Source organism: Pleurodeles waltl, chromosome 12 (assembly GCF_031143425.1).
Source record: "Pleurodeles waltl isolate 20211129_DDA chromosome 12, aPleWal1.hap1.20221129, whole genome shotgun sequence".
Classification (NCBI taxonomy): domain Eukaryota; kingdom Metazoa; phylum Chordata; class Amphibia; order Caudata; family Salamandridae; genus Pleurodeles; species Pleurodeles waltl.
The window spans coordinates 715,157,384-715,175,334 of NC_090451.1; the positions used below are offsets into that span (position 1 = coordinate 715,157,384).

General features: G+C 39.6%; 1 protein-coding gene across 1 annotated transcript in view; it reads left to right on the forward strand.

The window, feature by feature from the left end:
• The window catches only part of LOC138267310 (zinc finger protein 282-like), a 52,848-nt gene that overhangs the window by 9,837 nt on the left and 25,060 nt on the right, over positions 1-17,951 (forward strand). The window lies entirely within an intron of this gene.

A 17,951-nucleotide genomic window follows, 5' to 3' on the forward strand; every position in this document is an offset into this window, starting at 1 on the left:
CCCACAGAAGACTTGAACAAAGAAATCAAGAACATGGTTGCAAAGTACAGGAGCTTAAACCTTATTGATGATACAGCAGATATACTTGTCCACCCCAAACCACGACCTGGAAGATTTTATATGCTTCCCAAAATTCACAAAATGAACAATCCTGGCCGCCCCATCATCTCTGGCAATGATACGGCCACTGAGAGACTATCTTTATTTGTTGACCTGCACCTCCAGCCCATTGTCCAACAACTTCCATCATTTGTTAAGGACACCAGTCACTTTCTTCAGATTATTGAAAAATTAAACCAAACCTATACATTTGATGATGACACTCTTCTGGCTACATTTGATGTTACATCATTATACATCAATATACCACATGACGATGGGCTTATGGCATTATCTGAAGCTCTTAATAAAAGAACTGTGAAAAAAACATCAACAAATGTGCTTACCAACTTTGCCAGAGTTATCCTTAAATCCAACAATTTTACCTTCAATGGTAAACACTATTTGCAGATACAAGGGACATCAATGGGCACTCGGATGGCTCCTTCCTATGCAAATATCTTCATGGGAAAACTGGAGGACTATGTACTTGTGAGTTTTAACATCAAACCACTGGTATGGCTATGATACATTGATGACATATTTATAATATGGAATGCAGGAAGCAGAACACTTGAGTAATTTACAGCTTTTATCAACAGTATCCATCCTACCATCAAATTCACCGGCAGCAATACTAAACAAAAGAGTTGTCTCCCTTTTCTGGATGTGTTACTCACCATTCATGAACAAAAAATGATAACTGATCTGTACCACAAGCCTACAGATGCTCATTTGTATCTAAACTGGACTTCATGTCACCCCCGCCACACTAAACTCAGCATCATCTACAGCCAAGCACTCAGAATAAGACGCATCTGCAGCAATGAAGACACTTGTAAAGGCCATTTACAGGAGCTTATTAGATTATTTAAAAAGCGAGGCTATCCTCTGAATATTATTCTGCAACAAATTGATAAGTCTTTGCACTTACCCAGGGAAGCACTTATTTGGAATAACAACAGAAAAAACAAAAGTGACAGAATCCCTTTTGTGGTTGACTATCATCCATCAGCTCCCAACTACAGAAATATAATACAAACAACTTTTCCCTTACTATCCACTTGTGAAAAATTGCAAAAGCTTTTTCCAAAACCGCCAGTCATTGCTTACCGCAGAGCTCCCAATTTACGATCACTTATTGTGAGAGCTGAACTTAAGCAAGCTGTAACAAATGCAGGAGTTCATTGCTGTGATTCCAAAAGGTGCATCACATGTGAATACCTTTTACAAACATCATCAGTAACTAGCTCTGTTACAAAAAGGACCTATGGAATAAGACAGCATCTTGCATGTCGCTCTACATGCATTATTTATGTGATTCAGTGCCAACGTCAAAGCTGTAAAAAACAATATGTAGGTCAAACTGAATGACCTCCGTACACGATTCAGGAACCACAAATCGGCAATAATTAACAAGAAACTTGACCAGCCTGTAGCCAACCATTTTAACCTTGTGGACCATTTACTATTAGATTTGAAGATTTTCCCTGTGGAACATGTTTTAAAGGAAGAACTACTGGACATCAGAGAAACTTTCTGGATGTACCGTTTAAAATCACTGCATCCAGATGGACTGAACATCATTGACAATACCACTTGATTTCTGCATATCTGAAGAGATCTCAGGACTGCATTGATTCCACATTCCAATTTGAATCTTCACTCATGATGCTTTTTGAAAATCCACCAGTGTCAGCTGTGCAGCCACTGAGCAAACAATCTTGTACTACCTGAGGAAGGCGGAAGCTGAAACGTTGTAGTAGAAATATATTTTTGTTCTTTAGTGAGATCATCTGTTTGAGTCACTTCTTTCTTGGATATATAGATATATGTATATGTATGTATGTATATATATATATATATATATATATATATATATATATATATATTATTGAAAAACTAATATAGCTTGCATAGGCAAAACCTATTGGCTTTGACAATGCTTGTTTTAGTTTTGCCTGTCATCTACCCAAACACAACCCCATTGGAAACGCCATTGTGCACCCCTGAGCTAGCAAATGCACTCCACAATTCTTACATTTTTTGCCTCACATTCTGAGCTCGTCGTGACCCAGAGACAAACAGACCCTAGCAGAGCTCTGAAAGGATTGAATGAAACACAGGCGGGTAATGTCTTTCCTGATTCAAACATTAAACATTGCACCAACATAGAAGAAAGGCCATCACAGCCAGTATCTGTCTGGGGATTGCATTGATCCATTCCAGCTGGATGTAGATCTGCAAAACACGTCAAACTGTTTTGAAGCAGATTCAATATACATTACATTGTTTACAAAATGTGCAACATTTTCAAATTTAGAATAAATTATGGTTTATTAAATTACTACAGAGTATAACATTACATCTTATCTATTCCTTTTATCTAAAATATATATTGTAAAACAATTCCAGTAGAACAAAACGTATACCATATCTTAACTGGTAAATCAGTGTATTGTTAAATGGCTCTGCATTTTCGTTAGTGAAAGGACGCGTTTCTTGCGTCTCAACCCTCTTTCACATCACTGACATGTAAATTTAGTTTATCAAACATTGGCTGTCAATGGCACCAGACACCCCGTGAGGAATAAAAAAAAATAAAAAAAAAGAACAAGTGCTATGGAGAGAGCAGCAGGCAGGGGAAGCAGGAGGGGGGTGAGAAACAGTACCTCAGTCACACCAGGAGCAGAGGATGTGCACAGATTAACTTTAATTAATCTGTGCTTGGTCCCTGCACCACGAAAATAACCGCAAATTCCGTTTCGCATGCACAGGTCTATTACAGAGCTTGTAAAGAAGAGGTGCAGTGAAGACAACAAATGATAAGCAATGGCCGTGCTCCAAACACTTTTCTGTATACAAGAGTGTCTTGCAAGTGAGACGCATGCAGTAGCACAGGCAGGCTCGACCCTAAAGAGGGGGGTGATGTGTACTAACTCAATTCCCATTGGAAGCTTTGCTCTTTCATACTCAAAAAACAGCGGAGTAGATTACACCTGATTTAACATGAAGTTAGACCTTTATTGAAATAAATATCTTTTTTGGTTTGGTGCAAATCCATTCAGTACTTTTCACGAAATAAGTGTTAAAAGTGGAGCTCAGGTTGGGCATGTTGAGGTTACATTTTAGAAAAGTTTATAGATATCTAGACCCTTAGGGGTCCACAGATATCCTTGAATACAGACTGTTAAAAAAGATTAAAATCCTAATGGCCTTTGAGGGTTTTTTCCTCACCAGCCACTGGATCTGCAAATGTAAAGTTGGATCTGAAAGGTTCTGATTGGCTGGCTGCAAATGAGAGAACACTTTGCTTGAAAAACAACTGAAATGTGCACCGTATGATTGAGATTGGAATTCATAACTCACACTACATCCAAGCATTCCATAATGCGCTCATCAAATGCGCTGCTTGTAACGTCACACAACATTAAGTGAAATTGAAATGTAATTAAACAACAACAGATGAGCCAATTTATAATACTACATTCTTAGTCAGCTCTGCTAGTGTGCTAAGGGTAGTGTGAAGTAGATTATTCACATTTGTAATTGCATCAGTTCTTTTAAAGATGAGGTTTACTGTGCATGTTTGATTAGTATTGCTACATTAAAATAATATATTTAACAAATTTTTTGTTTAACAAGCATTTCATTTGATGAGTTAATGTGCTGTAACATTTTATTTAATTGGTGCCAGGTTAATATTACTATAAAATGTTATTTAAAAAAAGTTATTAATATTACATTTTCTTATACTTTCCTGTATGGAGATCTCCAGCAACAGGTGAAAACTACTAGCATTAATTTTACACTCAAAAATTATATTGTAAATAAATATACACATTGTATGTAGTTTTGTGAATCGGGCCAATGTGACAGTCTGAGCAAGTTCTTTCATCAGAAAACCCTGGATATTGATTTGTTTATTTAAAGCAGCACTCCTTAAGAACTTTTAGGCTACTTAGATCGGCCCCAAGGAAGTCAGCACACAGGTAAGGACCAAATGTGTATCTAGTTCTCCACTTACGTTTTGCTACTGCAACATACTAACAGCAGTAAACCCTACCATATGGTTAATTCTCGTATCAATGGTCCCACGAGTGCAGGACAGGCCCCCAAGGGCATTATTCCAGTAATGTGACCCTGCTTTGGACCCTAATCTCCCATATGTACCTAAATTACTAGAGTCATCTGTTTCTTCACAACTCTAGTCTTTGGTTTGAAAAAGAACACTGCCCCATCCCATGTGATTTAACTTTCCGGCCAGAGAGAGTCCTAGAACTGAGTTGGTAATAATAAATGAAATTAGGTTAATTACCAATTCTGAGGTATGTCATCCAGTGACACTGTAAGATACCACTGGAGAGAAGCGGGGTGCGGAGTACGGTGATGAACAGATCTCTTCATTCCAGGCCAGCTGGTTCGGATTATATCAGCATAAATCTGCCCTCACAAATTTATAAAGAGATTCCTGCTTAGATCTGCCTTTAGTCTACTTCTGTGGCTATGACAATAGTTTGCCAAAACTAACTGCTAGATATGGGCTGAACTTTTATGACAGCACTGAAGACACACAGATCTGTCTCCGCTTTGTCTCCACCAAGCCTGGTGCTACCTCCTCCTTAAAGTCTGGTGTCCAGGCACTTGCACTCTGCATAAATGCCACCTGCCTGAAGCTAAATAGTCATAGAACAGATGCTCTTATATTGAGAGATTACTATCTTCGGAGTACAGAGGTCTGACCAGATTCCCTTAGTCCTGTGCAAAACGATCGTGTTCTGTGCACAGTTTAGGTGTTTTGCTATAAGAAGTGCTATCATTATCCACACACACGTGGAACAGAGGAGAGATCCTGCTGTTTTCAGTTGAAAAACTTCTGCTGGGTCATACTTTTTCTGCCCCAGCAGTGAGGCCCATGAGCCCTTATCACTTCCATTCTTTATTCCCTGCACTGGCAGCCAGTTTACTCCCCGATAATGTTCCAAGCCTCAACTATTACCCATCAGCCTCTCATGAGAACAACCCAGCCTTCCGAGCAGCAAAGCTCCGGTTACACCCACCTTGCCACTATGATCTCTCTTCCAACCAAAATATGTTAGCAATCCTCAGAACTGGGATGTCGGTGAACGGCAGCAAAGCATTCTCTGTTGCACCGGCTAAAGGCTGGAGTAAACGTCCTAGGTCGAATCATTGCTAAGAACTTTGGCAACAATGACTTTGTTTAGCTGCACCTTCCTGCAAATTTTGTTAAGTTCATATATGGTGTCCAACACTAAAAACATACCTGTTGCCAAAGTATATATACTGGAATAGAAAGAACTAAACCAGTTAGTATCAAAACAAAAGCAATTAGTGGAGCACGCAAAAACTTAATTCCATGAACCCTAACTATCCAAAATACTAAATTCAGTAGTCACTGCATACCAATGAGAAAATGCAAGCTTAAAGTAAAAACAAAATATATTCAGAAACAGTAATCACTACATATACATACGGGTATGTGGCAGATAGCTATATATATCTATGTTCGATGGCATGTGTAGCTGCAGATACACATGCTGTGCACAGTCCGCCGTCTGGTGTTGGGCTCGGAGTGTTACAAGTTGTTTTTCTTCGAAGAAGTCTTTTCGAGTCACGAGTCCGAGGGACTTCTCCCCTTTCGATTCCATTGCGCATGGGCGTCGACTCCATCTTAGATTGTTTTTTTTCCGCCATCGGGTTCGGACGTGTTCCTTTTCGCTCCGTGTTTCGGGTCGGAAAGTTAGTTAGAATCTCGGAAAAAAACGTCGGTATTGTTGCGTTCGGTATCGGGTTAGTTAGAACAAATCGACACCGAATTTTGAAGAGCTCCGGTGGCCCTTCGGGGTAATTTCGATCCCCCGTCGGGGCCTGGTCGGCCCGACCGCGTGCGACTTCAAGACTGATGGAACGGACCCCGTTCCGCTTCTGTCCAAAATGCCATAACAAATATCCGTATACGGATCAGCGTCTGGTCTGTAACTTGTGCTTGTCCCCCGAGCACAAGGAGGATACGTGTGAAGCCTGTCGAGCGTTTCGGTCGAGGAAGACGCTGAGAGACCGAAGAGCCAGGAGATTACAAATGGCATCCACGCTGACAGGTCAACAACGGTTCGAGGAGGAAGAAGAAGCTTTCTCCATCCACGAGTCGGATTCAGAAGAACTCGACGCCGAAGAAACAACAACCGTGAGTAAGACGTCGAAAATAAGGACTCACGAAAAGTCCACAAAAGCCCAGGGGACGCCACCGCCAACAGGCCATGGCTTAACCCAGAAACTAGGTGACCGACCCAAGGCACCAAAAAAGGGCATGCTGGTGTCGAAGTCATCCGACTCCAGTCGTGATCCCGCCACACAGCAACCTCGGAGCCGAGACAGCGGCCCCGAGAAACTTCGGCAGTGAGACACCGCGCCGAAACCAAAGAAAATTTCTTCGGAGCCGAAAAAGACTTCCGAAAGGGTTTCGATCCCGAAACATCCAGCCTCGGAGCCGAAAACTAGTTCCTATACAGAGGAACAAGGGCTAACTACCCAATTACATAGATTTGGAGAGGAGCTTCAAGCTGTAGAGCCTGACTACAAGCAGAGAAGGCTTCATATTCATGAAGACACAGGGAAGATAACCACTCTTCCCCCAATCAAGATTAAAAGGAAACTTGCCTTTCAACAAGGGGACAAGCAACCACAGGCAAAGGTGGCAAAGAAAACAACCCCACCACCTTCTCCACCACCATCAACACATGCATCACCAGCGACAACTCCACCACTAATGCACCAGCTCATACCACAATGAGTCAGGATGATCCAGATGCATGGGACCTCTACGATGCTCCAGTGTCTGACAGTAGCCGACTCTTATCCTACAAAACCGTCACCACCTGAGGACAGTACAACATATACACAGGTGGTCGCAAGGGCAGCCGAGTTTCACAATGTCTCCTTACATTCGGAACCAATTGAAGATGACTTTCTCTTTAACACCCTATCCTCCAACCATAGCCAGTACCAAAGCCTTCCCATGCTCCCAGGAATGCTAAGACATTCAAAACAAATATTTCAGGATCCAGTTAAAGGCAGAGCCATAACTCCAAGGGTGGAGAAAAAATATAAGCCACCGCCCACAGATCCAATATATATTACAACACAACTAACACCAGACTCAGTAGTTGTGGGGGCAGCTCGTAAGAGAGCCAACTCTCATACCTCAGGCGGCGCACCACCTCCAGACAAGGAGAGCCGCAAATTTGATGATGCGGGAAAAAGGGTTGCAGCACAAGCAGCAAATCAGTGGCGTATTGCCAATTCACAAGCACTTTGGCAAGATACGACAGGGCTCATTGGGATGAAATGCAACATTTCATCGAACACTTACCCAAGGAGTTCCAAAAAAGAGCGCAACAGGTGGTAGAAGAGGGACAAAGTATCTCAAATAATCAGATACAGTCTTCCATGGATGCAGCAGATACAGCTGCAAGGACAATAAACACTGCAGTCACAATATGAAGGCACGCATGGCTGCGCACTTCTGGGTTCAAACCGGAAATCCAGCAGGCTGTGCTCAATATGCCGTTTAATGAACAGCAATTGTTTGGGCCGAAGGTAGACACTGCCATTGAAAAACTCAAAAAGGACACCGATACAGCCAAAGCCATGGGCGCACTCTACCCCCCGCAGAGCAGAGGCACATTTCGGAAAACGCCTTTTAGGGGAGGGTTTCGAGGTCAACCCACAGAAACCACAACCTCACAAACAAGGCCTACCTACCAGGGTCAATATCAGAGGGGAGGTTTTCGGGGGCAATTTAGAGGGGGCCAATTCCCAAAAAATCGAGGAAAATTCCAAGGCCCCAAAACCCCTCAAAGTAAGCAGTGACTCACAAGTCACACACCCCCATCACATAACACCTGTGGGGGGAAGACTAAGCCAATTTTACAAACTTTGGGAGGAAATAACAACAGACACTTGGGTCTTAGCAATTATCCAGCATGGTTATTGCATAGAATTTCGCCAATTCCCTCCAAACGTCCCACCGAAAACACACAATATGTCAAAACAACATATAGATCTTCTAGGACTAGAAGTTCAAGCATTGCTACAAAAGGACGCAATAGAATTAGTACCAATTCAACAAAAAAACACAGGAGTTTACTCACTGTACTTTCTAATACCCAAAAAGGACAAAACTCTGAGACCAATACTGGATCTCAGAACACTAAATACCTACATAAAATCAGACCACTTTCACATGGTCACGTTACAAGACGTAATCCCACTGCTCAAACAGCAAGACTATATGACAACATTAGATCTAAAAGATGCGTATTTCCATATACCAATACATCCTTCACACAGGAAATACCTAAGGTTCGTATTCCAAGGAATACATTACCAATTCAAAGTGTTGCCATTCGAAATAACAACTGCGCCAAGAGTTTTTACAAAATGCCTGGCACTAGTAGCTGCACATATCAGAAGGCAGCAAATACATGTGTTCCCGTACTTAGACGACTGGTTAATCAAAACCAACACGCTAAAACAGTGTTCACAGCACACAAAATATGTCATACAAACCCTTCACAGGCTAGATTTCTCCATCAACTACGCGAAGTCACACCTTTTGCCGTGTCAAACGCAGCAATACTTAGGAGCGACAATCAACACAGCAAAAGGGATTGCCACTCCAAGTCCACAACGGGTTCAAACATTTCACAAAGTAATACAGGCCATGTATCCAACACAAAAGGTACAAGTCAGAATGGTAATGAAACTACTAGGCATGATGTCTTCATGCATAGCCATTGTCCCAAACGCAAGATTGCACATGCGGCCCTTACAACAGTGCCTAGTATCACAATGGTCACAAGAACAGGGTCAACTTCTAGATCTGGTGTTGATAGACCGCCAAACATACATCTCGCTTCTATGGTGTAACAGTACAAATTTAAACCAAGGGCGGCCTTTCCAAGACCCAGTGCCACAATACGTCATAACAACAGATGCTTCCATGACAGGGTGGGGAGCACACCTCAATCAACACGGCATCCAAGGACAATGGGACATGCATCAGAGGCAGTTTCACATAAATCACTTGGAAATGTTAGCAGTATTTCTAGCGCTGAAAGCATTTCAACCCGTAATAACCCAAAAATACATTCTTGTCAAAACAGACAACATGACAACAATGTATTATCTAAACAAACAAGGAGGGACACACTCGACACAGTTGTGCCTCCTAACACAGAAAATATGGCATTGGGCGATTCACAACCACATTCGCCTAATAGCACAATTTATTCCAGGGATTCGGAACCAGTTGGCAGACAATCTCTCTCGGGATCACCAACAAACCCACGAATGGGAAATTCACCCCCAAATACTAAACAATTACTTTCAAATTTGGGGGACACCTCAAATAGATCTATTTGCAACAAAGGAAAACTCAAAATGCCAAAACTTCGCATCCAGGTACCCACAAGATCAATCCCAAGGCAATGCTCTATGGATGAACTGGTCAGGGATCTTTGCATACGCTTTTCCCTCTCTCCTTCCATATGTAGTAAACAGGTTGAGTCAAAACAAACTCAAACTCATACTAATAGCACCAACATGGGCAAGGCAACCTTGGTACACAACACTACTAGACCTGTCAGTAGTACCTCATGTCAAACTACCCAACAAACCAGATCTGTTAACACAACACAAACAACAGATCAGACATCCAAATCCAGCATCTTTGAATCTAGCAATTTGGCTCCTGAAATCCTAGAATTCGGACACTTGCACCTCACACAAGAATGTATGGAGGTCATAAAACAAGCTAGGAAACCTACCACTAGACACTGCTACGCAAACAAGTGGAAAAGATTTGTGTATTACTGCCAGAATAATCAAATTCAGCCATTACACGCATCTCCAAAAGATACAGTAGGATATTTACTACATTTGCAAAAATCAAATCTAGCTTTCTCTTCCATAAAGATACATCTCACCGCAATATCAGCTTACCTACAAATTACTCATTCAACTTCACTATTTAGAATCCCAGTCATTAAAGCGTTTATGGAAGGCTTAAAGAGAATCATACCACCAAGAACACCACCTGTTCCTTCATGGAACCTCAACATTGTCTTAACAAGACTCATGGGTCCACCTTTCGAGCCCATGCATTCTTGTGAAATGCAATACTTAACGTGGAAAGTTGCATTTTTGATTGCCATCACATCTCTAAGAAGAGTGAGCGAGATTCCAGCATTTACCATACAAGAACCATTTATTCAGATACATAAAAATAAAGTAGTTCTAAGAACAAATCCTAAATTTTTACCAAAGGTTATCTCACCGTTCCACTTAAATCAAACAGTAGAATTACCAGTGTTCTTCCCACAACCAGATTCTGTAGTTGAAAGAGCACTACATACATTAGACTTCAAAAGAGCACTAATGTACTACATTGACAGAACAAAACTAATTAGAAAAACAAAACAACTATTTATTGCCTTTCAAAAACCTCATACAGGAAATCCAATTTCAAAACAAGGCATTGCTAGGTGGATAGTTAAGTGTATTCAAACCTGCTTTCTTAAAGCAAAGAGAGAGCTGCCTATTACACCAAAGGCACACTCAACCAGAAAGAAAGGGGCTACCATGGCCTTTCTAGGAAATATTCCAATGAACGAAATATGTAAGGCAGCAACATGGTCTACACCTCATACATTTACCAAGCACTACTGTGTAGATGTGTTAACTGCACAACAAGCCACAGTAGGTCAGGCTGTACTAAGAACTTTATTTCAAACTACTTCCACTCCTACAGGCTGAACCACCGCTTTTGGGGAGATAACTGCTTACTAGTCTATGCACAGCATGTGTATCTGCAGCTACACATGCCATTGAACGGAAAATGTCACTTACCCAGTGTACATCTGTTCGTGGCATTAGTCGCTGAAGATTCACATGCGCCCACCCGCCTCCCTGGGAGCCTGTAGCCGTTTAGAAGTAGATCTTGAACATTTGTACATTTGTAAATATATTACTTTAACCTTTATTATGTACATACGTATTCATTCCATTGCATGGGCACTATTACTAACATACACAACTCCTACCTCACCCTCTGCGGGCAAAACAATCTAAGATGGAGTCGACGCCCATGCGCAATGGAATCGAAAGGGGAGGAGTCCCTCGGTCTCGTGACTCGAAAAGACTTCTTCGAAGAAAAACAACTTGTAACACTCCGAGCCCAACACCAGACGGCGGACTGTGCACAGCATGTGAATCTGCAGCGACTCATGCCACGAACAGATGTACACTGGGTAAGTGACATTTTCCTTATTAAACAAAAATATTTCCATTGCAAAATTCAATTCCTAATAATCACAGTTCAAATACATTTAGAATGAATTAAATATTAATACATAGTCCAGCCCATTTTTTTCAATAGTTCAAAAAATGAAAAGCCCATCTGCAGGTATTCTCGCAAATGTTGACAGGATTCAGCCGACACGTGTTTCGTCCTGTTATAGGACTTTTTCAAGGCTAATTAAATAACACATAAACACAATATTACATATACCATGATAACACCAACCAATATGAAATTTACCAAAAAAAGCTCCAATTATTGTACCACCAATCATTTAAAAGAGGAACAATATTTTAATTATTAAAAACATAATCAAATATACCACATACCCTAAAATCACCATGTGATGACCAGTGTACATTAAAAACACACACCATTATCCAAGTGCCCTAATAAGACAGAAAGTTAAAAAAGAAACAATAGGACAGAAACCCGTGATCTCATAGATCAAAGAAATAATAGGATTGATGATTTATGAATTAATGATATCCCATAAAATAAAGATTGTGTCACTAATTATACCTTCTGGCAATTGAAGAGATCCATTTTAGTCCAAAGAACTACTAAGAATGTAAAAAGAGGGTCTTTTGTCCTAAAACCGCAAACTGAACTATATCACTTCACCCAAAGATATCCAACACATTTATCAACCAACCTTGTATTTATTATTCAATATGAAAGTAGGTTTCCTACGCAGTACATCACTTTCACAAAGTTTTCCAAGAAGGGATTCTTATTTGACAATGTCAGTTTATTTTCTAAGTACCCCACTTGTATGTATCTAAAATGAGCAAAAGAAAGCTAGACAAACCAAATCAATGTCTTGCCACAATGTTATGAATCCTAAAATACATCTATCCATAAATTAAATAACGCTCCAGAGACTAGTAGCACTAGATGTATTAAGCAACTACACAGCTCTACCACTCGATAGCCTTGTCAGTATTTATTTACAATGTATATTTTACTGAAAATGTCATCACCCATACTCCCACTATTCGATGACTCAAATAGCCATAAGCTGATGTATAGTTCTTCAAACTGCAATCCATTCAAAATGGTTTATCTTATCACCTAAGAGAGCGGCCCAAACAAATATAGATTATGAGAACTCCATGGAACAGTACAATGATTTTAGATCGCCAGTGTTATGATTTGATGTAATGTAAATAATTTTAAATAATTTCACTTGTGTTGGTAATGTTTTATATTACATAGCTCCTATGTAGTCAACATCAGTAGAGGTTCTGTCATCCGGATGATAATCTATACTTTGCATTTTAAAAACTTACTATTTACCTTGGTAGTCTATGTCCGATCTTGAGTGAAACCGGCATCCATATTTGCCGCAGATCGACCCGGAATGAACACAGCCATCTCCTCATAAAGAGCGGGAGACTTGAACCAGACGCATCTAGAGCGTCATCAGCAAACGTAAAAAAAATCCTAACAATAGCGGTTGCCATATTAAAACGGCATATGTCACGAGCATACCAACCCTAACAAGGCATTTCGAAGCACATTAAGAAAGAGCTCCGAATTTCATTCACCGGTCATTAAACCAATACACTGAATATATCATTACGGCCCGACGCCCGAATTTCCCATCGAAATAGAAATCCACAAGGAAATCGCCCTAAAAGCGGCAGCCATATTGAAATGGGCTATATCCAGCCAAATGTCAAACAACGAAATGGGACTGACTCAGAAGTGCCAACCTATCATTGTATTAGTCAGTCTCTCACCACAAACAGAGTAAGACAACAAAAGCATGTATAGATCAACAATATTATCACTCACTTTTGCGTATAACGTGCGGGCACTTCCATACAATCAATTTCACTTCTCCATGTACAACACACGTCGTGATTTTAATCACCAACCATTATATTGCTTTGGTAGTCAAATAAAAGCATATGGCTAGATCAAGACATGATTTTTAGTATCACAATCTTTATGATGTAAAGGATTGAGATGAAAATAAAGGAAAAAAAGATGAAAATTATATAAAAAATAAATTATACCAGTGTGCGAGTGAAACATAAGTGTCAGCGTTATTTGCAATTGTGAACGAAGTTTCAATAATATTAACAGATATAAATATTCAATAACATTGACATATTTATCTAAGTCAATAAAATATCCATACAGTATTAGCATATGTGCTTTTTAATTCATATAATTATAAGAAATGGTGCATCTCATGATCCAAATTAATGCCCAGTTCTATACTCCTGAGTCTAATTATCTACCTAGCCTCATTTGTTCTCAGTTCGATCCCTCGTTGCCCCCATAGGATGTACAGGGGTCTGACTAATACCCGTGTATTTAATCTGTGGAACCTCTGATGTTGGATGTTCCTTGTTAATATGACGAACTATGGGCGATGAAGGATCATCGTTCCTCAAAGAACGCATATGCTCTTGAATCCTCTTTTAGAGACCTGATAGTACTCCCTACATACATTTTGCCACAGTCACACAGCAATAGATAACCAACATATTTAGTATTACAGTTGATCAGAATCTGAATCTTATATGTCTTACTACCATTAAAACTAAAAGTAAGAGTTTTATGCAGAGCTATGTTACACCTATTACATTTACTACACTTATGGAAACCAGTTACCTTCGCAGGTAGCCATGTTCCCAGATTTTCCTTAACCAGTGGTAAAAACTCCTGCAAACGAAATCTCTGATAGTTGTGCCCCTCTTGTGAATCATTTTGGGTTTAGATGGTAGAATTTGCTGAAAGGTGCAGTCGGTATGCAGAACAGTCCAATGTTTAAACAAGATTTTATAAATATCTTGACTATTCTGACTGAAAGGTGTGCAAAACCATATAGGCTTCTGTGAAGTTGGATTTTTAGTCTTATTTTGTTTTCTCAAGAGAGACGATCTCAGCAGTTTGTTGATCTTACTTCTCGCTGTTTTTATGATCTGGTTCGAGTAACCTCTTTTTGTAAATCTGTTTTCTAAACAGTCCAATTGCAACTCGCATAGGTCTGCTTTGCTGCAATTCCTTTTTATCCTAGTCATTTCTCCAAAAGGTATAGCATTTATTTGGGTATTAGGATGTGAGCTATCAGCTTGAAGTAATGCATTGCAGGCTGTAGGTTTACAATATATTTTGGAATGGACTATGTTGTTCTCAGTAAATGTTTCCACATCCAAAAATTGTATATGATCCCTACTGTATTCGTATATCATTTTTATATTAAAATCATTGTATTGATGTAATTACCAAATTCTAACAATAGTGACCCCTAGTCCTGTCCAAATCATTAATATATTGTCAAAATACCGTCCCCCAAAAAAGATGTGTTCGATCAAATGTGGGGGACCTTTTTGCCAAATATGTTTTTTTTCAAATAGGCCCATATATAAATTTGCATAAGACGGTGAAAATCGTGAACCCATAGCCACTCCTTGGGCCTGTATAAAGCATTCTTCCTCATGAATGAACACATTGTTTTCCAATTTAAAATCAATCATTTCCAGCAACATATCTATGTGTTCCAAATGTGAAGCTGATCGATTTGAGAGAAAATGAAGTACTGCTTCTAAGTCCTTATTTTTGGGTATACATGTTTATAGAGACCTAATATCCATAGTTACCCAAATCATCCTTAGTGACCATGTAATATCTTCCAATTTCATGAGAACATCCCTCGTATCCTGCGTATACGACAGTACATTTTTTACAATGGGTTGCAAATAGCTATCAATATATTCCGAAAGCCCCTCAATAGGTGAACCAATACCTGATACATTAGGTCTCCCAGGGGGTGACGTCTTGTGTGTATTTTACGTAGTACGTAAATACAAGGTGCTGTTGGATGCACCTTAAGTATGCATCTACATTCCAGATCCAAAATTAGACATTGTTCTTGCCACGCAAGTAGTAATGTATCCAATTTCTGAACAATCTGAATCATTGGATTGTCCCTCAAGTTGATATATGATGTATTGTCGGCCAGTTGTCATTTAATTTCATTAACATAGTCAGATCTGTTGAGAATGACTATATTACCTCCCTTATCTGCCTCTTTGATGACTAACATCTGATTATCGCATACATTTTGGAAGGCCAATCTTTCCTTTCGAGTTATGTTATGTGAGATATATGATTTACCCCATTGATCTTTTTTTCCAACTCATTTAAATCATCTTTAACCAATTTACTAAAGATGTCTATAACATTGTCAGTAGGCAATATAGGTTTAAAGTTAGATTTAGGTTTAAGGCCACTGTTGAGTGATAGATCTTGTTTAATTCTTAATCCATCCAACACTTGTTGTATGTCCATATCATCATTGCCCATGGCATCCAATGAAAGTGAAGTCTGAATATCCCCAATATCGTTTATTGTATATTTGCTAGGCGATTAAGTTATCAAGTCCATACGTGATCTGCTATTCTTCTCCCAAAAATATTTCTTAAGTTTAAGTTGTCGCAGGAATTTGAACAGGTCTATGTGAACTTGAGTCATGTTGCAATGACTAGAGAGACAAAATCCTAATCCTTTGCCTAACACATTTATTTGTTCTTCAGTTAACATGCAGTTAGATAAATTGACAATGGAGATATTATCATTACACACATCATTATTTGTTGCATTCCCATCCTGAGAACATATTGTTGTCAATTGTTTAGTGTCTGGGTTTGGAAGCCCTGGTTGGTACTCCAGTGGCTGCAGTTTCCCTGACACCCCCTTTTCCCTATACGTGTTCTTTTATAAAAAAAATGTATTGCATTTGTTGGGAAAAGTTCCTTTTTGTTGCCCAACCGATATCTTTTGGCCTCCCGTAAAAAAACCTGAGGAAGCAATTAGGTCCATATTTGAGGCTACTCTTGCATTGTCTCTTTCCTGTTCCCCTGATGTGACGGAGATTTCTGATTCGCTCTCAGATGCATATCTAATGTCAACAGTGTCTTTGTTAGAAGATTTGATTAAGATACCATCAAATCTTTTTTTAAAAGATATAGATTCGTCCATTTCTGTAATCTCTGTCATCCCTTTGTATTTTACTCATTTTTAGGGGCGAGCACAAAGTGCTCCGTCCTTTCTGGAATCTCTCTTTGGGCTTTAAACCATGCCCATGCCACGTCAGTCACTTATATTGGATCGTGGGCTTGCCTTTTAAAATCTGCTTGCTTTAATTTGTGAAAGGCAGGCATACGTCATGCCTTTTCCGGTGTTTAGCCCACCTACACAGTACCGGTAAAGTACCAAAAACATACGAGGCTCGATGTTTTCAGCCTGGAGTCCGGACTACTTTATCTGTTTATTTTACACGCAGCGCATTTTACATAGTGCAATTGCGATGCATTTTTATTTTTTTTGCTTTACATTGCTAATAGCTCTAACTCGAACAAATGCGAGACCCGTTGCATTGAAAATGCCTGTTTTAGTCTTGATATATAGTTGGTGTTTATCCAGTACATCTTTCAATATTTTGTCATTTTTTTCTTTCACCTCTGGTAAATTAAGAGCTCGAATCTCTAATTCTAATTCCTGTATCTCCTTCAATAAACTTTCTCTCTTTTGTTCTGCATGTTGTATCAGAATTTGCATCATACCTTTAGATGCCTCAAAAAGTAAGTGTTCCCAATCTGACATATGTTTGGGTGATAAATCATCAAATGAGGGAAATATTACTATTCTGAGCCCTCTTGGCACCTTTTTATCTGCAGTATATCTTTTCAATACTGTTGCATCCCACCAACGGGATAATTCTTGTTTACAAAGTTTTTCTAATCAAATATACTTTTTCTTCATCACTTCTGATTGTTTCTCTCCTGATTGAGCCATAAGGCCCTCCTCTGACTGTTGTTCAAACATTTCAGAGAATATTTTATCTCTGTCATCCCCAAACGAATCCATTTGAGTTGATGTACTATTTGTTAACAAACAGTCAACAATATGTTATTCGCTCAGGGAGTGCCAGCTGTCACTTAGAAATGCTAAGAACTTTGGCAACAACAACTTTGTTTAGCTGCACCTTCCTGCAAATTTTGTTAAGTTCATATATGGTGCTCAAACACTAAAAACACTAGGTCGAATTATTGCCGACTCTTATTGGAAAAAGCTTAAACCATGCCTTCTGCCTTTTTACCCTCTAAGTGTGAGGCTTGGGAGCCTTTTCATCTGTACATTGCATCTTTCTTTTATTTTCAGCATGCTGTTCAATTTAAATTCAGTGTTAGCAGCTTTGCTAGTTGTACAGCGCTAAGGTGCCTGTGGTGAGTGATTTCTCTGAAAATATTTAAATGACGTGAATTGTTCCAGATTGGGGTGTTGCAATCAGCCGTTCCTGGATTTGCAGAGCACCCTTATAACATCTGAGCTGTCTTCACAATTAAATCCTCAAAATGCTGATGACATCACAGTATATCTCTGCTGTTAGCTGAACGGTATGTTGTTAGTGAACTAGCAAACGAAGAGTCGAAGTCGAAGAGTGGGATCAGAG